The 26,803-nt window shown below is 36.4% G+C and overlaps 1 pseudogene; it reads right to left on the bottom strand.

The window, feature by feature from the left end:
• LOC133689409 (uncharacterized) lies at positions 1-26,626 on the bottom strand (annotated as a pseudogene).
• Between the last annotated feature and the right edge of the window lie 177 nt (positions 26,627-26,803).

Here is a 26,803-nt window from a genome sequence, read left to right as displayed (position 1 = left end):
TCAACCCCTTGTTCCACACGAATTGGGCTCTCCTTGGACTTGAACTAGATGAATTAAAGGCTGTCCACCATGCTCCTTAAATGTCCCAAGCCCCTCTAGGTCCATCTTGCTCCATAAGTTCTGAACAAGCCTATTCAATGCTTCTTTAAGCTTCTTTGCCCTAGCTCTTGTGATTGGCTCAATTGGCACCTCCAATGGGTCGTTGGCATGATTACGCTTGGTGTTGGGCTGATCCGCATCATCCCCTCTCTCTTCAAAAGTATTCGACCTCGAATCATCGTCTACATCAAACAGAGTAAGATCAGAAACATTAAAGGTAGTCCTAACACCATACTCACCTGGCAAATCAACTTTATAAGCATCGTCATTGATCCTCTCAAGTATTTGAAATGGCCCATCTCCTCGTGGTTGTAGCTTTGATTTCCTATGGGCCGGAAATATCTCCTTGTGCATATGCACCCAAACCTAATCGCCGGGCTGAAAGACAACATATTTGTGCCCCTTAATGGCTTTGGTTGCATACACACGATTCCTCTTTTCAATCTGTTGCCGCACACTCTTATAGAGTGTCTTCACCACCTGTGCTTTACAATTACCATCCAAACTAACCCTTTCATCAATAGGCAAAGGAATCAAATCCATTGGAGTTAAAGGGTTAAATCCATACACAATTTCAAATGGTGAAAATTTAGTAGTAGAGTGCACACTACGATTATATGCAAACTCTATAAATGGCAAACAATCTTCCCAATTCTTTAAGTTCTTTTGAATGACAGCACGCAGAAGTTGTGTTAAGGTTCTATTAACTACTTCGGTTTGTCCATCTATTTGGGGGTGACAAGTAGTTGAAAACAACAGTTTAGTACCCAATTTTCCCCATAACACCTTCCAAAAATAGCTAAGGAACTCAACATTTCTATCAGAAACAATGCTCTTAGGGACCTCGTGAAGTCGTCCTATCTCCCTAAAGAACAAATCAACAATGTTAGTGGCATCATTGGTTTTATGACATGGAATAAAGTGTGCCATCTTTGAAAACCTATCAACAACTACAAAGATTGAATCCCTACCCCGTTTTGACCTAGGTAAACCTAAGACGAAATCCATCGAGATATCTATCCATGGTTCCTTAGGTACAGGTAAAGGGGTATACAAGCTATGTGGTTGAGTCCTAGACTTTGCTTTCCTACAAGTTATGCATTTATCATATATGATTGCACATCTTTTTTCATTTTAGACCAATAAAAATGCTTATGAAACACATCAAAAGTCTTAACAACACCAAAATGCCCTATCAACCCGCCCTCATGTGCTTCACGTACAAGCAATTCATGCATAGAACTTAATGGAACACACAATCGACTGTCTTTAAACAAATATCCATCAAGTCTATAAAACTTTCCAAAAGCTGAAGTTCCGCAAGCATTGTAAACATTAGCAAAATCACTATCATCCTTGTACAATTCTTTTATGTGTTCAAATCCTAGAAATCTAGCATCCAAAGTAGAAAAAAGAACATACAAGCGTGAAAGTGCATCAGCCACAATGTTTTCTTTTCTTTGCTTATACCTGATCATATACGGAAAGGTTTCAATAAATTCCACCCATTTGGCATATCTCCTACTCAACTTACCTTGCCCTTTCAAGTGCTTCAATGATTCATGATCAGAATGTATCACAAACTCCTTGGGCCACAGGTAATGCTGCCACGTCTCTAGAGTTCTTACCAAGGCATAGAGCTCCTTGTCATATGTAGGGTAATTCAAAGCTGCCCCATTAAGTTTTTTGCTGAAATACGCAATGGGCCTCTTATCCTGCATTAACACAGCTCTCATATCAATACCTGACGCATCACATTCAACTTCAAAAGCTCTCGTAAAGTCTGGCAAAGCTAAAACAGGCACTGAACAAAGTTTATATTTCAACAAATTAAAAGCCTTATCCTGTTCATTATTCCATTTGAATCCAACAAAATTTTTCACAATTTCAGTTAAAGGTGCAGCAATAGTACTAAAATCCTTCACAAACCTTCTATAAAAACTAGCAAGTCCATGAAAACTCCTTACCTCACTTACTGATTTTGGTGTAGGCCAATCCCGGATGGCCTTAACTTTCTCCTTGTCCATCTCGATACCCTGTGCAGTTACGATATAGCCAAGAAACACAATTTTTTCCATACAAAAGGTACACTTCTTAAGATTAGCATATAATTGCTCACTACACAACACACTAAGTACATTACGCAAATGATTAAGATGCTCATTTAAGTTCTTGCTATAGATCAAAATGTCATCAAAATACACAACAACAAACTTACCTATAAACGCACACAATACATGATTCATTAAACGCATAAACGTGCTAGGCACATTTGTAAGTCCAAACGGCATGACTAACCATTTATACAAACCATGCTTAGTCTTGAATGCAATTTTCCACTCATCACCCTCTTTGATCCTAATCTGATGGTACCCACTTTTTTAGAGAAAATACATGATTCATGTAACCCATCTAGCATGTCATCAAGCCTAGGAATAGGATTCGATACTTTACCGTTATGTTATTGACGGCACGACAATCAGCACACATCCTCCATGTTCCATCCTTTTTAGGCACAAGTAGCATTGGCACAACATAAGGACTCATACTCTCATGAATGTACTCCTTCATCATCAACTCATCTACTTGCCTTTGAAGCTCCTTTGTCTCCTTGGGGTTGCTTCTACAGGCTAGACGGTTAAGAATCGAAGCTCCGGGCACAAGGTCAATTTGATGTTCAATCCCCCTTAATGATGGTAATCCATTAGGGATGTCTTCAGGGAATACATCATCAAACTCCTGCATCAAAGAAACAGCTACACTAGGAATAGCAGAATCAAGATCGTTAGTGTTAAAATAAGCCTCCTTGTACACAAGTAAGATCATTGGCTTATTAGTGAAAAATGCAGATCTGATTTGAGATCTTTTTGTATAAAAATTAGGTCGTTTCTTTAGTTTTTCCACACTACTATCATCACATGAGCTTACTTTCTTCACTCGATTTTTACCTCCACTCTCAAACGGTTTAATTAATGATTTAGGTTTAGCCGAATCTAATGGTTTTCTCTCACCATTCTTTTTTTAATTTGATTTGATCATCATACACTTGTTTTGGAGAAAGAGGTACAAGAGTGATGGTTTTACCATCCTTTACAATAGTGAACCTATTTCTAAACCCATCATGAATCTCTTTCCGATCAAACTACCATGGACGCCCCAAAAGTAAGTGACTAGCATGTATTGGGACTACATCACATAAAATCTCATCAGAATACTTCCCAATAGCAAAGGCAATCAAAACCTGCTTAGTAGCCCTCACTTCACCACATTCATTCAACCATTGCAATCTATAAGGCCTAGAATGCTTAATACAACTCAGATTCAATTTCTTCACAAGGGTATCACTAGCAACATTAGCACAACTACCTCCATCAATTATCATGCTACATACCTTGTTTTGGATGTGACATCGAGTGTGAAATATATTTTCCCGTTGCTGATCTACATCATCTTCGTTGATTTGCATGTTCAGCGCACACCTTATAACCAAGGCCTCTCCCTCAACAGGATATGCAATCTCCTCATCACTGCAACCCACCAAAGGTGGCATCTCTTTACTTTCAGATTTATCACTTTCAGATTCAACCTCCCAGTTGTCTCTTGTAAGCATAACTCTTTGGTTTGGACACTGAGATGCAATGTGCCCCTTCCCTAAACACTTAAAACATTTAATATCTCTATCACGAGTAGGTTGAGATTCAAATTTACCTTTCCCATCCGTATGAGTATCCTTTTTGGCCTTAGATGGTTCAGCCTTTGCATAAGGCTTTGGTTGGACAACCCGTTTTCTCTTCAAATTCAGCCTCCATATTAAGGAAGATGAAGCCGAATTGGTCTGAAAACATGTACTGCCCCTTCTCTTTATTTGTCTCTCCACCTTCGTTGCCATATGGACCATGTCCTCCAATTCCACACAATGTTGTAATTCTACAACATTCGCAATGTCCCTATTCAGCCCATTTAGAAATCTAGACGTAGTAGCTTCCCGATCCTCAATCATATTGGCCCGAATCATGGCGATCTCCATCTCCTTGAAATACTCATCCACGGACCTAGAACCCTGATTCAAACTCGCAATTTCAGATACAAATCTCTATAATAGTGGTTAGGCACAAATCGCCTTCTCATCAACACTTTCATCTCCTCCGGTGCTACCGGCCTCTCTCCACTCCTTCTACTAATAACATTCTGATCCCACCAAATCAGTGCAAAATCCATGAATTCGATGACTACTAATTTCACTTTCTTCGCCTCCAAATAGTTATGGCAATCCAAAATCCAATCCACCTTTTTCTCCCACTCCAAATATGCCTCGGGATTGTTTTTACCTTGAAAAGAAGGTATTTTCAGTTTGATAGCATCCAAATCACCATCTAAATCAGCATGTCCCCCAATACTATGGAAATTTTCCCTTTGGCCAAATTGGCCCCCAGTTCTATTTCCATAATCCCTTTAGTTTCTAGGCTGCCGAAAACCTTCCCGATGGCCTATGGCCTCATCCTCAAAACCACCATCACCAATATCATCAACGGCCTCCTCAAAATCCTCATAATCAACCCACCTTGGCCTTTCGGCCCTACTGCCATTGTTTGCTTTCGGTTCAGCCCCAAGCTTCCTTACATTTTGGGTGCTTGTACTAGCCTCGTTACCACGTTTCTCCATCCTATCAAGTCTGTCACACACGTTTCCCATCACAAAATTCATCATCTACATCATGGCTTGCATTTGGAACGTAAGTTCTCCCTCGGGATGGGGTGGTGTGTTGTTTTGATCTGACATGATAGTACCTGCAAAAATTGGTTAGTGTTAAAAAAAATTATCCTCACGTCGCTCGTGTTTCACTCAAACACTTTTAATATCCTCACACACTCACACCTCTCGTCTCACCTTCTTGCGGTTCTTACGAAACTGAAACCAACACCAAATAGAACCAACTAGGCAGCGCAATCCAAGTATATATATATATATGACTCAAGAAGCAATAAAAACTAGAAAACAAGCAAAATGAAACTGTGATGATAGTCTCGCGAGTAGCAAGCGAGTCTATCCGAAATATGAATGAAACTGAAGACTTGAATAAAAAACAGAAACAAAAATATGCAAAATGATGAATCAACACCCAAATATGTTGGATATGATGAAAATAAACTACAACAAATGAAAACAACAGGAAGCAAGCGAATTTCAAAAGTTGAAGCAAAACAGACTCGTTTACGACGAGTTAAGTCTGAATCTGGATCCTAAAGTAAATGGTGTCCAATTGAGTTACAATTTCAGATATACTACGATATCAACCCAAATAGACAGAATATAAAGTTTGAGCAATTTACGATAAGGTTTGATATACTAACACAAAAACTTATGAATCAGACCTGATTAGACCTGAATTTAAAACCCAAAGCAAATGATATCCAATTGACCCCAAATTTTATATGTGGTGCGATTAGGGACCCAGTAATAACAAAATCAAATTTGAGCTCATTCTGAGTTGATTTGGTCAAATTTTCCTTTGTTTAATTTTCTGCAGCAGCAACAAAAAAAAATGCCTTTTTGAACGACTTTTCTTTTTCTTTTTCTTTTTCTTCTCTTTTTTTTTATGGCACTGATATATTTTGGTCAGGAACCAAAGGAAATAACTATATATATATATATATATATATATATATATATATATATATATATATTTGATATGCTGCAAAATGAAGAGAAGAAGAAATTGGACACTGAGGAATTTTATTTTTTTTGCGGAAACAACGACAAATGAAAATTTCAGAAGGATATAAACTGATCAATGGAGCTAAGCTCTGATACCAAATGATGCGAACCTCATGATCACGTGGTCACGCAACCCACACGCAAAGACACCAATTCCCGGAAAGCCAAGTAAATCAGGTTTGATAGGAGTGTGGCACAAAGATAACTTGTACCTAGGCACCAGCACTATTGGAAACAGAAACCCCCACCCAACGAATATTGATTCACGAACGAGAAGTATAAGGATGACGCCACGAAGCTAGTTGTTCTTCGATAAGTCGTTTTCAGTTCTTTAGAGAACTAAGGAAGGGAGATTATCCCACCAACATACAACAAGTGCAGCAAAGAAGTTTATTGATCTAAAAATTATGTAACCATACATGTTTGGTTATGCCTTTATTTATACTGACTCTAGACTTAAAGAAACCCTAATGGACCCCCCTTAGGTGGATTTATATGAAGCCCACTTACAATTGACCGAAATAAGTAATAATAACCCAAAAACTAAGAAGAAAATCAAAAAATCAAAAAATGATCATCCTAAATATGCTAGAATCAGATTTGTTACCCTTAAAAAGTCCTACATAACTAGGAAAAATCTGATTTGGAAAATTTGTGTTGCTGCCCCCTTTCCTTTGATGTCCTTGATTAGCTTGGATTTCCTTATTTACCTTGGACAAATAAGAAAACTGACATGACCAAAAGATTGATGTCTTTTCCCAAGTGCAAGAGTGTCGAAGTAATAAATAACCCGGCAAGACCGGAGTCGAACCACAAGGAGGTTAATTGTATAAATTATAAGCAACAATGATACAACAACAATAACAATAACAATAACAGTAACAGTAATAATAATAATAATAATAATAATAATAGTAGTAGTAGTAGTAGTAGTAGTAGTAGTAATACTAATACTAGTAATAGTAATAATAGTAGAATAATAATAATAATACCAATAATACTATTAATAATGATAAAAATAAAGATGAAGAAGAAGAAGAAGTTAATGAGAACTTTGAAATGGAAGATTAACGTAAGGATTAAACAATGATAACAACAAATGTCAAGGTTAGAGGATCCACTAATGGTATTTCAAACAAGTATAGTATAAACTCTTATTATTCAAGTGGAAACCACACACAAAGGAGGTTCCAATCAGATTATAAATTGTTAACAAGATTACATTAGTTATCCTATTCGAATAATGCTAATACTTGTAAATGTTGTCAGGCATTCATGATTATAACTTATGTTAACAACAAATCAAGTTCCTTTCATAGCTCAGGTGTCGGTTATACCATATAATATGGGCTATGAAAGTGCCAGGTATTTGTTGTACCAAGAGTTAAACAACATAAATCTAGATTAACCATTTAACAAGCAAAGTATTAAAAGTAAACAAGATAACAAATATATAGCATGTTAGTATTAAACATTAAGGTTCATGTTAAGTTTATATTATACTTATTTTTACACCATTAGTGTACCCTTTTCACCTTGACATAATTAACTTAGATACACAAATGAAAGAAAGAAACATAAACAAACAAGATAAGAACATAAATGAGAAATAAGTTAACTAAGTAAAGAAAAGGAAATGAAAGGCATAAATAAGAGATTAATATAAACAAAACTTAAGTATTACAAAAGAGAGAGCAAGAGCATGATCTTGATCTGAACACCAATATGCCTAAATACATGGCAAATGCCTTCTTTTGTAGGCCAAAATTCAGAACTATTGATTTGTTGACTAATTGATGAATGGGTGACCACATCTTGACTTAGTGGCAATTCTTATCTTCTTGTCTACCAAAAACGTCATTGATAACGTCATAATTTGAACAGACTTCAATCATGAAAGTTCTAGGAAATTGTCTCATGTTTCCAGGGTAAAAATGTGAGATCATTTGGACTTCTAGAACTCGAGATATGGGTGAAACACTGAACAGTGTCCGGGCTACAGGACAGATTCGGACTTCTTCGTTGTTGCTACAATTTGGACTTGAAAATGGCCTTGTTAAATCTTGGGCTCTCATGAAAGTTGTAGGCCTATGTCTTACCTTTCCATCCATATAAAGTAGACCTAAATCTGAGATCTACAACTCCAGATATGACCCGATTACCGAACAATGTTCCAATTTGGACTGCACCAACATCTCTTTTCTATGTTTGGCTATCTCTTTGTCCTTTCAATTTCAGTACTTCAACTCATCAATCAATTCTTTTATTTATGTGATAGGCCTGCATTTAAGATGAACATTTACCATAAATTAAAGGTATCTTATATTATTAGATATGTTATTATAAAACATGCTTTAGTTAAGGAGTTATTGATACTTCAAGTGCAAAATGATGATATAAAACCTTGATAAAAATGCACTTTTAAGTACTAATCAAAAACAAATTTCCTCATTTGTTGCTGATTTAATTACTTTGTTTCCTATGTTAGGAAAATCATTAAATAGTCGTCCCCTCTTTAGGAATAAGATATGGCCAACCTCCTCACTTAATTAGGAGAATAAATTGCTGACTTTTTATTGTTGTAGCATTAGGAAAAAAAACAAGCCTAACAAGGCTGATATTGGGCCGGACATATCAACCCCTTGTTCCACACGAATTGGGCTCTTCTTGGACCTGAACTAGATGAATTAAAGGTTGTCCATCATGCTCCTTAAATGTCTCAAGCCCCTCTAGGTCCATCTTGCTCCATAAGTTCTGAACAAGCCCATTCAATGCTTCTTTAAGCTTCTTTGCCCTAGCTTTTGTGATTGGCCCAATTGGCACCTCCAATGGGTCGTTGGCATGATTATGCTTGGTGTTGGGCTGATCCGCATCACAAGTTATAAAAATATCATCAGATAATCCCCATAGAATACAAAGACTGCTATTAATATTTGTAATGGTCATATTGCGAAAGAGATGAACTTTACAAACTATACACATAACAATATCTTTGTAGGAGCCTCACCATACAGTCGAGCATTCCTTTCCTTTCAAATGGACTATCACTGATTGAAGAGAGTAATACGATCCAACCAATGTCAGATTCAAAATTTGGCATAAAATTTCCTACCATCCAATTTTACGTTATTGAGCATAACTTAAAATCCAACTGTTGGATCGAGCTAAAACTTTACCAGAAGATTTCAGAGGTATTTTTCTATGTAGGGGAAACTTTCAGATGAATTGGAGTTCGGGAAGGACTTGCGATATAGGAAACAAATTTTTTTATTTTCTTTTTGACTTGTGGGCTTCCTATTTGGCGAGGATCCCTTTTCCTACAAGGATGTGAGAGCTTGTTTTCGGAATCTCCTAGTTTTACAAGGATCTTTAATGGGCTGCAACATAGTTTTCAAGTGTGGTCAAGATTCATTAATGGTTTAGAATCTTTTTTTATAAGTATTCCTTATTCGTCCTAGCTACACAAGAAAATAATGGTTGGTGGTTTTTAATGACATATTGATTTATAGGATCATTAGGCAAATAAAGACTTATGAGCTTTATGTTTATTTTTGTTAACTCCAACCCAAGGCTTGTTTAGACTTAATTAATACTTTGGTTTCAGTTAGGAACCAAGGCTTGTTTGAATCAGGTTATGGGTTTATCAATTTAGGATTTTTGGGCTAGTTTTATATGTGGATCAGTTCAGCCTACAAGGGTAGATTCATTAGTTTTAATTTTTCAGAACTATTTAAACACATGTAATCTAAATTTCGACAGCCATTGATGAATATTACTTCTGAATGTTTTTAGTTTTAAATTTGTGAGAGTGATTCTTGTATTCTTCAGTTCTTAAATAACTGAATCTGACTTATTGAAGATTAAGTGGCTTCGTGGAATCATTCTACTTCATTCCAAAACTGGCTCGTGATCACGTGGTAATGGAACCCATAATCAAGATTGAGATCTGATTCTAGAAAGCCAAAAAAAGGTCTGATAGGAGTGTGACACAATGAAAACCTGTTCCAAGACACCAACACTATTGGAATGAAGTAGAATGACGTCACGAAATTAGTTAATCTTCAATAAGTTAGATTCAGTTCGTTCAAGAACTGAAGACTGCAAGAATCACTCTCACATAAAAACTAAAAAATTTAGAAGTAATATTCATTAATGGCTGCCGAAATTTTGGTTACATGTGTTTAAATAGTTCTTGAAAAATTAACCCTAATGGATCTACCCTTGTGGGCTAAACTGACCCGCATACAAAATTGACCAAACAAACCTTGGATCTTAGCTCAAAACAAAGTTTTAATTAATCCCAAACATGAAAGAAAATAATAAAAATAATTTATTTTTCATTAAGTAACATCAACCCTTCTTTCATTGTGTAGCTAGAATGAATAAGGAATCCTTATAAGAAAGGATTTTGGAACATTAATGAATCATTAACACTCTTGGAAATTATATTTCAGCTCATTAAAGATTCTTCTGGAATTAGAAAATTCTCAAAACAAGCCACGACATCCTTTTAGAAAAATGATCCTTACTAAATTGGAAGTAAATAACAAAATTTGTATAGCCTGTTCTAACCTATATCGCAAGTTCTTTCTGAAATTTGATTCACTTGAAAATTCACCCCCTACATAGACAAATACCTCTGGAATCTTCTGGTAACATTTCGGCTCGATCCAACAGTTGGATTTGGAGTTATGCTCAATAGCATAAAACTGGACAGTAGAAAATTTTATGCCAAAATCCGAATCTGACCTTGCTTGGGTTGTATCACAAGGCTGAATCGTATCATTCTCTCCCTCTTCAAGAAGATTCACCCTCGAATCTTAAATAAGATTAGTAGCCACTTCATTAGCCTCTTGTTTAAGCCTTCTAAATTCCCTTATTGCTAACATCTTTCTTGTATAGAAGCAGTGACTGACAAGAATTTTAGATAAGCGCACCGTACTAACCACTTGTGTATATACTTTTGACTTTTGTTTGGAAGAAGTTATCGAAAACAAACAAATGTGAAAGTCATAAAATGGCTCAAACAACAACCAAATATCCCAAATATGATGATAATATACTGCTAGGAACAAAATCAACGGATACAAAACAAGTTTTAAAAGATAACGCAAAATAGACTTGATTCTGGAACCTAAAGAAAACGCTATCCAAATGTCCTTTAATTTAATATACAGTATTTAAATAACCCCAAATTTAATATACGGTTCTATCTCACCCCCAATACAGATAATATAAATTTTCAATTTATTCTAATGTGGTTTGCTTATGGTTCACTAAGAGTAGTGTTTCTACGGCAAAATTGAACCTCGAATTAAAACCTCAAGCAAACGATATCAAAATAAGTTCAAATTTTATATATGTTGCGATATCGCTCCCAATAGATATAATATGAAATTTCAATTGATACTGAGGTTATTTTCATATAATTCACTTAAAGTTGTATTTTTACGGCAGAATTGAACCTCGAATTAAAAGCTTGAGCAAAATATATCAGAATAACCCAAAATTTGATATATGACGTGATCGTACACCCAATAGATAAAATATGAATTTTAAATTGATTTTGATGTGGTTTGCTTATGGTTAACTAAGAGTTGTGTTTCTACGACTAAATTGAATCATCCTTCAAATTTCATCTAATCTCTCATTTATATATATATATATATATATATATATATATATATATTATTAACAAGATGATATATAACCCTTTTTTTCTTCAATGACGCGGACACAAAGAACATGAAGATGAATGACGCAAACACTGAAAAACTTAAATGAACACTACAAAAAATGAAAATAACAGAAGGATATGAACTTGTTTTTTAGCCTAGCTTTGATACCAACTTATGTGAACCTCGTGATCACGTGGTAACGCAACCCACAATCAAGATTGAGATCTGATCTCAAAAAGTTGTATAAAGTTTGATAGGAGTGTGACACAATAAAAACCTGGCCCAAGGCACCAACACTATTGGAATGAAATAGAATGATGCCACAAAGCTAGTTAATATTTGATAAGTCAGATTTAGTTCGTTCAAGAACTGAAGAATGCAAGAATCACTCTCACATGTTAAAACTGAAAAAATCGTAAGTAATTTTCATCAATGGCTGCTGAAATTTTTGTTACATGAGTTTAAATAGTTCTTGAAAAATTAAGTCTAATGGATCTACCATTGTGGGCTAAACTGACTCACATACAAAACTGACCCAAAACCCTAAACTGAAAAGCCCAAACCTAATCCAAACAAGCCTTGGATCCTTGCTCAAAACAAAGTTTTAATTAAGCCTATACATGAAAAAAAAATAACAAAATAACTAATTTGTCATTAAATAGTATCAGCTCTTCTTTTCTTATGTAGCTAAGATGAATAAGGAATCTTTATAAGAAAGGGATTCTGAAACATTAATAAATTGTTGCCACCCATAGAAATTATGTTTCAGCTCATTAAATATTTTTGTGGAATTAGAAAATTCTCAAAACAAGCTGCCTCTTCCTTTCAGAAAAAGTCCAAATAGGAAGTCCACAGGTCAAAAGGACAGAATAACAAAATTCATATAGCCTATTCTGACCTATATTACAAGTCCTTTTTGACCTCCGATTCCCTTGGAAATGTACCCCAATATAGACAAATACCTTTGGAATGTTCTGATAAAGTTTCAGCTTGATCCAACGGTTGGATTTGGAGTTATGCTCAATAGCGTAAAACTGGACAGTAGAAAATTTTACACCAAAATGTTAATTTGACCTTGCTTGGGTTGTATCACAAGGCCGAACTATATCATTTTCCTTAAAGAACAAATCATAAATGTTAGTTACATCATCGGTTTTATGACATGAAATGAAGTGTGTCATCTTTGAAAACCTATCAACAACAACAAATCCCTATCCCGTTTTGACCTAGGCATACCTAAGACGAAGTCCATTGAAATGTCTATTCATGGTTCTTTAGGTACTGGGAAAGGGATATACAAGCCATGTGGTTGAGTTCTAAACTTTACTTTCCTACAAGTACAGGCAAATCACTATCATCCTTGTACAATTCTTTTATATGTTCAAATCCTAGAAATCTAGCATATAAAGTAGATAAAATAACATACCTACATGACAGTGCATCAAACACAATGTTTTCTTTACCTTACTTCTACTTGATCATATACTGAAAGGTTTCAATAAATACAACTCATTTGACATGTCTCCGAGTCAACTTACTTTTACCCTTTCAAGTGCTTTAATGATTCATGATCTAAATGTATCACAAACTTCTTGGGCCACAGGTAATGTTGCCATGTCTCTAAAGTGGTTACCAAGGCATAGATCTCCTTGTCATATGTAAGGTAATTCAAGGCTGCCCCATTAAGTTTCTCACTAAAATATGCAATGGGTCTCCTATCCTGCATTAACACAGCTCCTATACATAACCTGAAGCATCACAATCAACTTTAAAAGCTTTTGTAAAATCTAGTGAAGCTAAAACAAGGGTCGAATAAAGTTTTTCCTTCAATAAATTAAAAGCTTTATCCTATTCATCATTTAAATCCAACATATTTTTTCTTAAATTCAATTCAAAGGTGCTGCAATAGTACTAAAGTCCTTTACAAACCTTTTATAAAAGGTAGTAAGACCATGAAAACTCCTTACCCCAGTTACAGACCTTGGAGCTTCAGATATAACTCTTTGTAATAGTGATTTGGCACAAATCGTCTCCTCATTAAGACTTTCATCTCCCCCCAAGTCTGAACAGGTTGCTCCCCATTCCTTCTCCAACTGATTACAATTTGATCACACCAAATCAATGCATACTCCGTAAACTCAATTATCACTAATTTCACCTTCTTTTGTTCAGAATAGCTATGGCAATCAAAAATCCAATCTACCTTTTTCTCCCACTCGAAATAAGCCTCGGGATCGTCGGGCTGAAAGACAACATCTCCTCGTGGTTGTAGCTTTGATTTCTATGGGCCGGAAATCTCTACTTGCGCATATGCACCTAAACCCAATTGTCGGGTTGAAAGAAAACATATTCGCGTCCCTGCTTTGGTCGCATACACACGATTTCTCTTTTCAATCTGTTGCCGCACACTCTCATTGAGTGTGTTCACCACCTGTGCTTTACAATTACCATCCAAACTAACCCTTTCATCAACAAGCAAAGGAATCAAATCCATTGGAGTTAAAGGGTTAAATCCATACACAATTTCAAATGGTGAAAATTCAGTAGTAGTGTTGCGATGTCGCGGTCGCACAAATTAATTACCCTAGCTTCAAACACAACACACAAGATAGTATAGAGCAAGCAAGGGGTCGATCCCACGAGGAAGATTCAAGTCAGATTTTTATGCTAGATGATATGCAATTTGGGGGGGGGGGGTTGGACGTTATCTAGGCTAAAGCAAAAGAAAACAGAAAACTATCAAACTAAATTTAATAAAATCAGAAAATTATCAAGAGAACAAACCTTGGTCACAAGCACACATCCACCTACAGAAATCAGAACTGATCATGGAAACGAAACATCAATTTATATTCTGAATATTTATCTCTTCTTAACATTGGTTAGTTAACGGATCCGCTGTATAACTAGCCCTAACCATCAAACAACCACAGTGTCCGCACTAGTAATTTAATTCAATGGCAGCCTTAAGAACTAGATAAGTTGATTAATCAAGAAAACATAACTGTCCGCAGTCTATGTTTGATTTGATTGAATGTTCTCCCTAAGATTAATAACGTAGATCCGCCACAATTATTAAACTCAGTTGCTTCACAAGTTCATATACCACAACTCCGGTTTTGATATCAAACTTAACAATAGATTGTCTACAATAATAACTTAGAGTCCGCTCTAGCAATTAAAATAAACAATCATAGGAAAAATAAGCATAGGAGAACAAACATATTCATCATATAAACTGAAAAGAAAAGGTAAAATAAATCTCACCGTTCTTGAAATCCGAAGGTTTCCGTGTCCTTGCAACCAAGAAAAAGTGTTTAGCCTTGCATGTTTGTTGAACAACTAATCAAAAAGAAGAAAGAATGCATAATTTAGGGTTTCTTAGAGGAAGGGGGCGTTTTTCTCTCCTTGGCTGGCTGCTCCCCTTCTCTTCTCTCATTCTTTTTATATCCTAGGAAACCCTAGGTCTCTATTTTACAAAATAGTCCTCCATTAAGTAGACTGTTTACATTTAAGTACTTCAATAACTATTTTCCTAAAAAGGAGAAATAGCCTTGCATGAAATCTTCAAGCTTTTATTTAGAGGAGCTAAATTGCTGAAATAAAAACTTGGATATCGGTTTAAATGCTTCGGAATGTCATTTGGACTCGTTTCTTCACGAAACCTGTTTGCTGGCAGAATTTAGATGTCATCTTTGAAAAATCATATCTCCCTCATATGACATCTTTTTTGGCTGAAATTTTGAGAGTTTATATAACTTTGAGTCATGAATCCAACAAAATTGAGTTTGCATCAATTGGACTTCTGTAGCTCCAGATATTGAAGTTGGAATGGCCAAAGGTCAACACTGGCAGATTGCGAGATTTGACTTTGAAGGCTGCGATTTCCATGCTCTTCCTTATTTTATTTTCTTGCCTTAGATGTCCAGAAAGGTATGGATGTTACCTTTTTAATTCCACTGGAATCACTTCATTTCAACCTCTAGAGCTCACGCTCTGCACAAAACATCGACTGAAGGTCAAATCTGCCAATTATCTCCAATTTACTCCTTTTTGCATCTTTCATCCAAAAGTGCCTTCAAAACATAAAACAAAGAATATCAAGGCATTTTATATATAAAACATAGGCAAAACACTAGTTAAATGTGGGTGAAACTATTGAATAATATGGTTGCATCAAATACCCCCACACTTACCTCTTGCTCGTCCTCGAGAAAGGATAGGTAAAACCAAATTGAAGTTAAATTAAATGAAATCACTATGACTAATCTTCTAATCTCCCATCAATATCCAAGAATATATGCATTATAAACAAGAACACAATGAAGAAGGATAAAGAGTATAAATTTTCATGAATTTATTTACATGCAAACTTCAAAACTTAATTAATCGTCGGGATTTAAATGAAATCTATGCCATGCCAAAGTGATAGGTCCTCTCATTGATATACACTCCAACACTCACGTGTTTAGGGCTTATGTGTTTAAATCTCTCAAATTCAATCAATGAATATGTTCTACTATAAGCTTGCTCTTCAATCTCATCTCCATTAATAACATATTACAAACAATGCATGAATCAAAAGGTCTTATTTTCTGGTTGTAATGGGGCTAAGGTAAAGGTGAGGTAAAAGAGAGTAAAAGAAAAAGGTTCAAACCAAAGAAAGTAGAGCATTCTGAAAAATGATATTTCAAACAAGATATTCCATCGAAGCACATAAATTTTCCATCTTTAATCACCAATGCTTAACTTCTTTTGATTTCAAGCTTTTTCAATATAAAATCTTAAGAACATAAAGGAACACTTTTTTCTTTTTCTTTTTCTTTTTTCTGTTTTTTTTTTTTTTTTTTTTTTTACCTTTGGCAACTTTGCCCATCTTTTCATCAAACATCACTTCTTCTTTCTTTTCACATAATTTCCAACCATAATTCCATGAAATATCACTAGTATATGCTCTACTAATCCTTGGCCAAGGGAAAAGGAAAACATATATAAAGTTAAGGCTTATACATGGATAAAGTAAAGAAAAGATAAACAAGCTCAAAAGGGGTTTACTAAGGATAATATGCTTCAGGTTGGCTTTTTGGCTCAAATGGTTAAAATTCCTAATGCCTTTATCATCTTCATGTATGTATGTAATATGAATGTAATCTCAACAAGATATGAAGCAAGTTCTAAAGATACATATCATTGAAAGAAGGCACAATCAAAGAATATAATGTTGAAGGCTCAAAAGCTTGCATTGGTATAACACTATAAAGTCAACATGACATATTCTCAAAGTCAATCCCTAAACCAATTAAACCTTAAAACTTGCATGCACACTCCTTCATTCGATTTATATCTTCATCTATCTCAACTAATTCTCATACATAATACTCATATTCTCAAAAACCAATGGGAGTTCAAAAGATCAAACATAATTTTTTTTTTTTTTGAAAAATAACAAAGAAAACCAAAATTAGAAAACCAACATTCTCCCAATACCCCCACACTTAAAACATAACATTGTCCTCAATGTTAAAATAAAAGAAAAGGAATATTGGAGAATGACAAAAATAAAGTAAAATGCGAAAAATAAAAGACAAGGGAAAAAGAAAGCAAATCTGTTTTTTTTTTTGTGCTGGGTTGCCTCCCAGTAAGCGCTTTTGTTTTATGTCATTGGCTAGACATGTTGCATGCTTATTCTTCATAGATTGGTTCAGCTAACTCCGCAGAAGCGGTGAGTTTTGTCGTCCAACCTTCATAGAAAGGTTTCAAGCGATGCCCATTGACCTTGAGTACTTTGTTGGTTTCTAAACTTGTAATTTCAACTGCACCATAAGAAAAAACATTAGAAACAACAAATGGTCCAATCCAACGAGAGCGTAACTTTCCAGGAAAAAGTTTCAAACGCGAATGATAAAGAAGGACTTTGTCTCCAACATTAAACTCTTTTCTTGTAATCATTCGGTCATGGAGACTCTTAGTCTTTTCTTTATAAATCCTTGCATTCTCGTAAGCATCATTTCGAATCTCTTCCAACTCTTGCAATTGCAACTTTCTTGCAATCCCAGCAGCATCATAATCCATGTTACATTTTTTAATGGCCCAAAAAGCTTTGTGTTCAAGCTCCACCGGTAGATGACATGCTTTTCCATAAATCATCCTATAAGGTGACATTCCTTTAGGTGATTTGTAAGCAGTCCGATAAGCCCAAAGTGCATCACCAAGTCGTAGACTTCAATCTCGCCGGTTAGGTTGCACTGTCTTCTCCAAAATGGACTTGATTTCTCGATTTGAAATTTCAGCTTGGCCATTCGTTTGAGGATGGTATGCTGTGGAAGTTCGATGAGTCACATGATATTTGCGTAACAATGCTTCCATTGAACGATTGCAAAAATGAGTGCCACGATCACTAATGATAGCTTTAGGGATTCCAAACCTGTCAACTATGTGAGTCTTGACAAAATCTAAAACAACCTTAGCATCGTTAGTTCGTGTGGCTTTCGCCTCAATCCATTTGGACACATAATCAACAGCAAGAAGGATATAAAGATTGCCAAAAGAAGAAGGAAATGGACCCATAAAATCAATACCCCAAACATCAAAAATTTCACTCACAAGAATATTTGTTAAAGGCATTTGATTCTTGTGAGTGATATTACCTGTTTTTTGGCATTTTTCACATGATTTGCAAAAATGATATGCATCCTTAAAAATAGAAGGCCAATAAAAACCACTTTCAAGTACCTTGTGGGCCGTTCTTTTTGCTCCAAAATGCCCACCACAAGAATGAGAATGACAAAAGGTAAGAATGGAATGAAATTCATCTTGTGGTACACATCTCCTAACTACTTGATCCACACAAAATTTCCACAGATAAGGAGTATCCCAAAAATAATATTTAGCATCAGCTCGTAACTTGTCTTTTTGGAATGTAGACAAACCTGGAGGGAATTCTTTGGTGACTAAATAGTTCACCAAATCAGCATACCATGGTCTTGTAGAGGAATGTAACACATACAACTGCTCATCGGGGAATGTCTCTCTTATTATTTCGGTTTGTATATCCTCAGTCCTTAGTCGGCTCAAGTGATCAGCCACATGATTTTCGGCACCTTTTTTGTCTTTGATCTCAAGATCAAATTCTTGTAAAAGCAAGATCCACCTAATCAATCTTGGTTTGGACTCCTTTTTCTTCAAAAGATACCTTAAAGCTGCATGATCAGTAAAAACAATGACTTTTGTACCAAGTAGATATGACCTAAATTTTTCAAGAGCAAACACCACTGCAAAAAGTTCCTTCTCAGTTGTATGGTAATTGCATTGTGCACCGTCCAACATGCGGGAAGCATAGGCGAGATAACATGCAAATTCTTCCCAATTCTTTGCCCAAGGACAGCCCCTACCGCATAGTCACTTGCATCACACATTATCTCAAAAGGCTCATCCCAATTTGGTGGTTGGATGATAGGGGCAGATGTGACACGCCTCTTAAGCTCATTATGGGCATCTTTACATGCTTGATCAAACACAAAATCCACTTCTTTGGCTAATAGTTTGCACAAGGGTGCTGTAATCTTTGAGAAATCTTTAATAAAGCGTCGATAGAAACCTGCATGGCCAAGAAAAGAACGAATTTCCCTCATGCAGGAGGGGTAAGGCAATGATGAAATAACGTCTATTTTAGCTTTATCAACCTCTAATCCACGTGAAGACACAACATGCCCAAGAACTATTCCTTGTTCTAGCATAAAATAACACTTCTCATAGTTTAAGACAAGGTTAGTTTCAATGCACCTTTTCAAGATCAAAGATAAATTTTCTAGACAGTTATCAAAAGAATCACCATACACCGTGAAATCATCCATGAAAACCTCAATTATTCTTTCAACATAGTCAGAAAAAATACTCATCACGCATCTTTGAAAAGTTGCAGGTGCATTACAGAGACCAAAGGGCATTCTCCTATATGCATATGTACCAAATGGACATGTAAATGTAGTCTTTTCTTGATCCTCAGGATTAATAACAATCTGATTGTATCCACTATATCCATCAAGAAAGCAATAAAAAGACTTACATGCTAGGCGTTCAAGCATTTGATCCATGAATGGTAATGGAAAATGATCTTTGCGTGTAGCAAGATTTAGCTTTCTGTAATCAACACACATTCTCCATCCACTCGAGATGCGAGTAGGAATGAGCTCATCATTTTTGTTTTTCACCAACGTGATTCCGGTCTTTTTAGGCACCACATGGATTGGCGCAACCCATTTACTGTCCGTGATGGGATAAATGACTCCTGCATCTAACAGTTTTAAAATTTCAGCTTTCACTACCTCCATCATAGGCGGGTTCAACCTCCTTTGCATTTCCCTTGTTGGTTTCACATTGTCCTCCAATAGTATGTGATGCATACACATTGAGGGACTAATGCCCTTGATGTCAGCTAAAGTCCATCCAATGGCCGTCTTGTGATCACATAACAATTTCACAAGTTTTTCCTCTTGCGTATTTGTCAAACCTGATGCTATAATAATGGGAAGTGTATTGTTGTCGCCAATGAATACATACTTCAAATTATCGGGCAAAGGTTTCAATTCTAACTCGGGTGCCTGTAAAATAGATGGCAAAAGCTTTTTATGTAAGAGTACTAAATCAACAAAGACATTACCATGGGGAACAGTTTGCAATGATTGCAAAGCCAATGCTGATTCGTGCACGTTTTGGGGAACACATATGTGCCTCTCCATCTCTTCTATCTCGGTAAAATCATAGCCATAGCTCAAAGCTACGCTTAATCCATCCTCACAATCAAAATCAAAAACTTGCTGCACACACTTATCAACTTGGTCATAGCATGTGATAGAATAAACATTGCTATAAGGATATTTCATTGCATCATGAAAATTAAATTCAATCTTTTCATCTCCTACTTCCATAGACAAAGTATCCTTACCACAATGTATCCTTGTATTGGCAGTTTTCAAGAATGGTCTCCCAAACAATATAGGAGTGCTGTTTGATGAATCACAAGAATCATGTTCCATATCAAGAATATAAAAGTCGCATGGAATGACCAAACTATCAATCTTAACTAGGACATCTTCTATCACACCAAGTGGGTAAACAAAACTACGATCCGCAAGTTGTATTACAATGCTAGTTTTATTCAAAGGCTCAAGACTAAGAGAATCATAAACATGTTTGGGCATAACACTAATGGATGCACCTAAATCGCATAAAGCTCTTTTAAAACTAGCATTACCAATAACACATGGGATAGTAAACGCACCTGGGTCTTTTTGTTTCAAAGGCAGATTCTTTTGAACAACGGCAGATACAACTTCACCCATACTTACTGTTTCATGACCTTTCAGTTTGAAAGCTCTCTTAGTAGTACACAACTCCTTCAAGAATTTTGCATACTTGGGAATTTGCTTGATAGCATCAAGCAAAGGAATGTTGAGTTCTACTTTCTTGAAAACCTCTAAAATCTCTTTTTCTTTGTCCTCTTTCTTTGACCTAGAAGAACTCACAGGAAAGGGTGGAATTGTTTTAAAACTGGAAGTCATTGATTGAGGACTTACCTTTAGAGTGTTGGTCGTGGTTTCAATTTGTGAAGGAGAAGGATGTTTCTTTTTTGTACTCAATTCAGTTTCTATCTCTTCTTCTTCCTCCATCTCAATTTGTTTCGACCTTTTCTCTTCAAGTTCTTTCCCACTTCGCAGCATGATCGCACTAACATTCTCTTTTGGATTCAATGCTTGGGAGGGCAATTTTCCATTCATTTGTGCTTCCAATTTCCCCACACTTGAAGCTACTTGCCCCATTTGCTTCTCCAAGTTGTGAATACTTGACCTTGTTTCCTGTTGAAAAGACATGACATTTTGTTGCAAGGTCACAGTGTTAGAAGCCAAAGTTTTCATCATCTCACGAAGATCATCACTAGATGACGACCCCATAACATTGGAGTTTGTGAATGAAGGGGGTTGTCTTGCTTGATAATTCTGTTGGGGCTGAAATCCATGGGGATGGAATTGTCGGCCTTGATTGCCTTGTTGAGGCTGGTTCCCATACCGTAGGTTGGGATGATCTCTCCATCCAGGATTGTACATGTGGGAAAAAGGATCATACTTACGCTGAGGTTGTCCATTGAATGCTCCATCAACTGCATTAGCTTGTTCAATGTAATCTTCTTGCATTGTTGGGCACATATCTGAAGCATGTCCTTGTAAGGAGCATATGCTACAAACTTTCACCTGCTGTACATTGCCACAAGCCAAAGAACGCACAAGAGAAGTAAGATCATTAACTTTATTCTCAAGGTTAGAAATACTTATCTCATTTACTCGTTTATTTGCAAAGTCTCCACGAGTGCCAAATTGTTTCGAGTTGGCTGCCATGTTTGAGATCAATTGGCGTGCAGCCTCGGGTGTCTTATCTACCAATGCCCCTCCACTTGCAGCATCAATGATACTACGGTCAGTAGGCATCAATCCTTCATAGAAATATTGAATGAGCAGCTGATCGGGTATTTGATGATGAGGGCATTGAATGCACAGTTGCTCAAATCTTTCCCAATACTCGGAAAGTGTCTCTCCATGAGATTGTCGAATCCCACATATTTCTTTCCTTATGTTGGCAACTCGAGATGCTGGGAAATACTTCTCAAGGAAGATCTTCTTCATGCCATTCCACGTTCCAATTGAACCTGGGAGAATGGAGAAAAGCCATACCTTTGCTGCCCCTTTTAAAGAGAAAGGGAAAGCTTTCAACTTAACCTGTTCTTCATCAACTCCATTCGGTTTCATGCCAACGCAAACCATATGGAATTCCTTGAGATGAGTATGAGGATCTTCTCCTGCAAGACCATTGAAAGTTGGTAGCAAATGTATAAAACCAGATTTGAGCTCAAAGTTTACATTATTGTCGATGTTTATGCACAATGGCTGATTTTCCACGTTAGGAGCAGCAAGCTCCTTGAGTGTTGGTTGTCGTGCAACAGCCATGGTGTTAAGGCGAGCTTCTTTTCGTAACCTGCGTAAAGTTTTTTCTATTTCGAGATCCAAATGAACTTGAATTTGATTAGTAGAACGGGTTATTGGCATAAATCATCAAGAAAATTCAAAATAAACCAACCACACAAGAGATCGAAAACAATGCAAATTGTATGAAAATCCTACGGTAGAAAACAAAAACTGCCTAAAAACCCTAGAAAACAGCGGAATTTGGCCTCGGTAGGGTGGGGCTAGTGGTTTACCACTAGTCCTGTTTAGAACGTCGTTTCCCTTCAGGAAACAAATGGCCGATACCTAATTCCACCAAAAAATCTGTTTTGAACAGTACCGCTGCCGTAATGAACAGTACCGCAGCAAACAAAAATTCTGTTTTTTTTTTTTTTTTCAGAAAAAGAAATAACAATCACAGCAAATAAAAATAATAGCACAAGAATCAACTAAAATTACTTCCCCGGCAACGGCGCCAAAATTTGTTGCGATGTCGCGGTCGCACAAATTAATTACCCTAGCTTCAAACACAACACACAAGATAGTATAGAGCAAGCAAGGGGTCGATCCCACGAGGAAGATTCAAGTCAGATTTTTATGCTAGATGATATGCAATTTGGGGGGGGGGGGTTGGACGTTATCCGCCGTATAACTAGCCCTAACCATCAAACAACCACAGTGTCCGCACTAGTAATTTAATTCAATGGCAGCCTTAAGAACTAGATAAGTTGATTAATCAAGAAAACATAACTGTCCGCAGTCTATGTTTGATTTGATTGAATGTTCTCCCTAAGATTAATAACGTAGATCCGCCACAATTATTAAACTCAGTTGCTTCACAAGTTCATATACCACAACTCCGGTTTTGATATCAAACTTAACAATAGATTGTCTACAATAATAACTTAGAGTCCGCTCTAGCAATTAAAATAAACAATCATAGGAAAAATAAGCATAGGAGAACAAACATATTCATCATATAAACTGAAAAGAAAAGGTAAAATAAATCTCACAGTTCTTGAAATCCGAAGGTTTCCGTATCCTTGCAACCAAGAAAAAGTGTTTAGCCTTGCATGTTTGTTGAACAACTAATCAAAAAGAAGAAAGAATGCATAATTTAGGGTTTCTTAGAGGAAGGGGGCGTTTTTCTCTCCTTGGCTGGCTGCTCCCCTTCTCTTCTCTCATTCTTTTTATATCCTAGGAAACCCTAGGTCTCTATTTTACAAAATAGTCCTCCATTAAGTAGACTGTTTACATTTAAGTACTTCAATAACTATTTTCCTAAAAAGGAGAAATAGCCTTGCATGAAATCTTCAAGCTTTTATTTAGAGGAGCTAAATTGCTGAAATAAGAACTTGGATATCGGTTTAAATGCTTCGGAATGTCATTTGGACTCGTTTCTTCACGAAACCTGTTTGCTGGCAGAATTTAGATGTCATCTTTGAAAAATCATATCTCCCTCATATGACATCTTTTTTGGCTGAAATTTTGAGCGTTTATATAACTTTGAGTCATGAATCCAACAAAATTGAGTTTGCATCAATTGGACTTCTGTAGCTCCAGATATTGAAGTTGGAATGGCCAAAGGTCAACACTGGCAGATTGCGAGATTTGACTTTGAAGGCTGCGATTTCCATGCTCTTCCTTATTTTATTTTCTTGCCTTAGATGTCCAGAAAGGTATGGATGTTACCTTTTTAATTCCACTGGAATCACTTCATTTCAACCTCTAGAGCTCACGCTCTGCACAAAACATCGACTGAAGGTCAAATCTGCCAATTATCTCCAATTTACTCCTTTTTGCATCTTTCATCCAAAAGTGCCTTCAAAACATAAAACAAAGAATATCAAGGCATTTTATATATAAAACATAGGCAAAACACTAGTTAAATGTGGGTGAAACTATTGAATAATATGGTTGCATCAAGTAGAGTGCATACTATGATTATATGCAAACTCTATAAATGGCAAACAATCTTCCCAATTCTTTAAGTTTTGAATGAGAGCACGCAGAAGTTGTGTTAAGGTCCTATTAACTACTTCGGTTTGTCCATCTGTTTGAGGTGAAAAGTAGTTGAAAACAACAGTTTAGTACCCAATTTTCCCCATGACACCTTCCAAAAATAGCTAAGAAACTTAACATCTCTATCAGAAACAATGCTCTTAGGAACCTCGTGAAGTCGTACTATTTTCTTAAAGAACAAATCAGCAATGTTAATGGCATCATCGGTTTTATGACATGGAATAAAGTGTGCCATCTTTGAAAACCTATCAACAACTACAAAGATCGAATCCCTACCCCGTTTTGACCTAGGTAAACCTAAGTGAAATCCATCGAAATGTCTACCCATGGTTCCTTAGGTACAAGCAAAGAGGTATACAAGCCATGTGGTTGAGTCCTAGACTTTGCTTTCCTATAAGTTATGCATTTATCATGTATGCGTGGCACATCCTTTTTCATTTTAGGCCAATAAAAATGTTAAAGCAACACATCCAAAGTCTTAACAACACCAAAATTGATACAATCCAGGAAAGATCAAATTCATATTTTGATGTAAAACGTGCAACTATCCAGTTTTACAGCAACAGTCATAATTCTCAATCCAACCATTGGATCAGGTTGAAAATTTACATGGAGTCTCTTGACATGTTGTCTTACCTTGGGTTAAAAGTTTAGATCAATCGGAGTTCAGAAAGGCATCGCAATACGAGTCAACAAAAGCTGTACAAATTTTGTTATTTACTTTCTTTTTTACTTGTGGACCTCCTATTTGGCTAGGATTCTTTTCCTAAAAGGATGTGGCAGCTTATTTGGGAATCTCCTATTTCTCCAAAGATCTTTATTGGGCTGCAACATAGTTTCCATGATGCGAACCTCGTGATCACATGGTCACGCAAACCACATGCGAAGACACCAATTCTCGGAAAGCTAAAAGCCAAGTAAATCAGGTTTGATAGGAGTGTGACACAAAGATAACTTGTACCCAGGCACCAGCACTATTAGAAACGAAAACCCCCACCCAACGAATATTGATTCGCGAACGAGAAGTATAAGGATGACGCCATGAAGCCAGTTCTTCTTCGATAAGTCGTTTTCAGTTCTTTAGAGAACCAAGAAAGGGAGATTATCCCACCAACACACAACAAGTGCAGCAAATAAGTTTATTGATTTGAAAATTGCGTAACCTTACATGTTTGATTATGACTAACCATTCATACAAACCATGCTTAGTCTTAAATGCAGTTTTCCATTCATCACCCTCTTTCATCCTAATTTGATGGTACCCACTTTTTAGGTCAATCTTAGAGAAAATACATGATCCATGTAACTCATCTAGCATGTCATCAAGCCTAGGAATAGGATGTCGATACTTTACCGTTATGTTATTGACGGCACGACAATCAACACACATCCTCCATCTAGTAAGTGACTTACTAGCATGCATTGGGACTACATCACACAAAATCTCATCAAAATACTTCCCAATAGCAAACGCAATAAAAACCTGCTTAGTAACCCTCACTTCACCAAAATTTTTTTGGTAAGTCTCACTTCACCAAATTCATTCGACCATTGCAATCTATAAGGCCTAGGATGCTTAATACAACTCAGATTCAATTTCTTCACAAGGATATCACTAGCAACATTAGCACAACTACCTCCATCAATTATCATGCTACATACCTTGTTTTGGATGTGACATCGAGTGTGAAATATATTTTCCCGTTGCTGATCTACATCATCTTCTTTGATTTGCATGTTCAGCGCACGCCTTATAACCAAGGCCTCTCCCTCAACAGGATATGCAATCTCCTCATCACTACAACCCACCAAAGGTGGCATCTTTTCACTTTTGAATTTGTCACTTTCAGATTCAATCTCCCCATTATCTCTTGTAAGCATAACTCTTCGGTTTGGACACTGAGATGCAATGTGCCCCTTCCCTAAATACTTAAAGCATTTAATATCTCTGTCACGAGTAGGTTGAGATTTAGATTTACCTTTCCCATCCGTATGAGTATCCTTTTTGGCCATAGGTGGTTCGGCCTTTGCATAAAGCTTTAGTTGGATAGCCCCCTCTCTCTTCAAATTCAACCTCCATATTGAGGAAGATGAAGCAGAATTGGTCTGAAAACGCATACTGCCCCTTCTCTTTATTTGCCTCTCCACCTTCGTTGCCATATGGACCATGTCCTCCAATTCCACACAATGTTGTAATTCTATAACATTCGCAATGTTCCTATTCTGCCAATTTAGAAATCTAGCCATAGTAGCTTCCCGATCCTTAATCACATTAGCCCGAATCATGGCCATCTC

Source organism: Populus nigra, chromosome 3 (assembly GCF_951802175.1).
Source record: "Populus nigra chromosome 3, ddPopNigr1.1, whole genome shotgun sequence".
Lineage (NCBI taxonomy): Eukaryota > Viridiplantae > Streptophyta > Magnoliopsida > Malpighiales > Salicaceae > Populus > Populus nigra.
The sequence above is the reverse complement of the archived record's forward strand: the minus strand, read 5'-3'. Positions and strand labels throughout refer to the sequence as shown.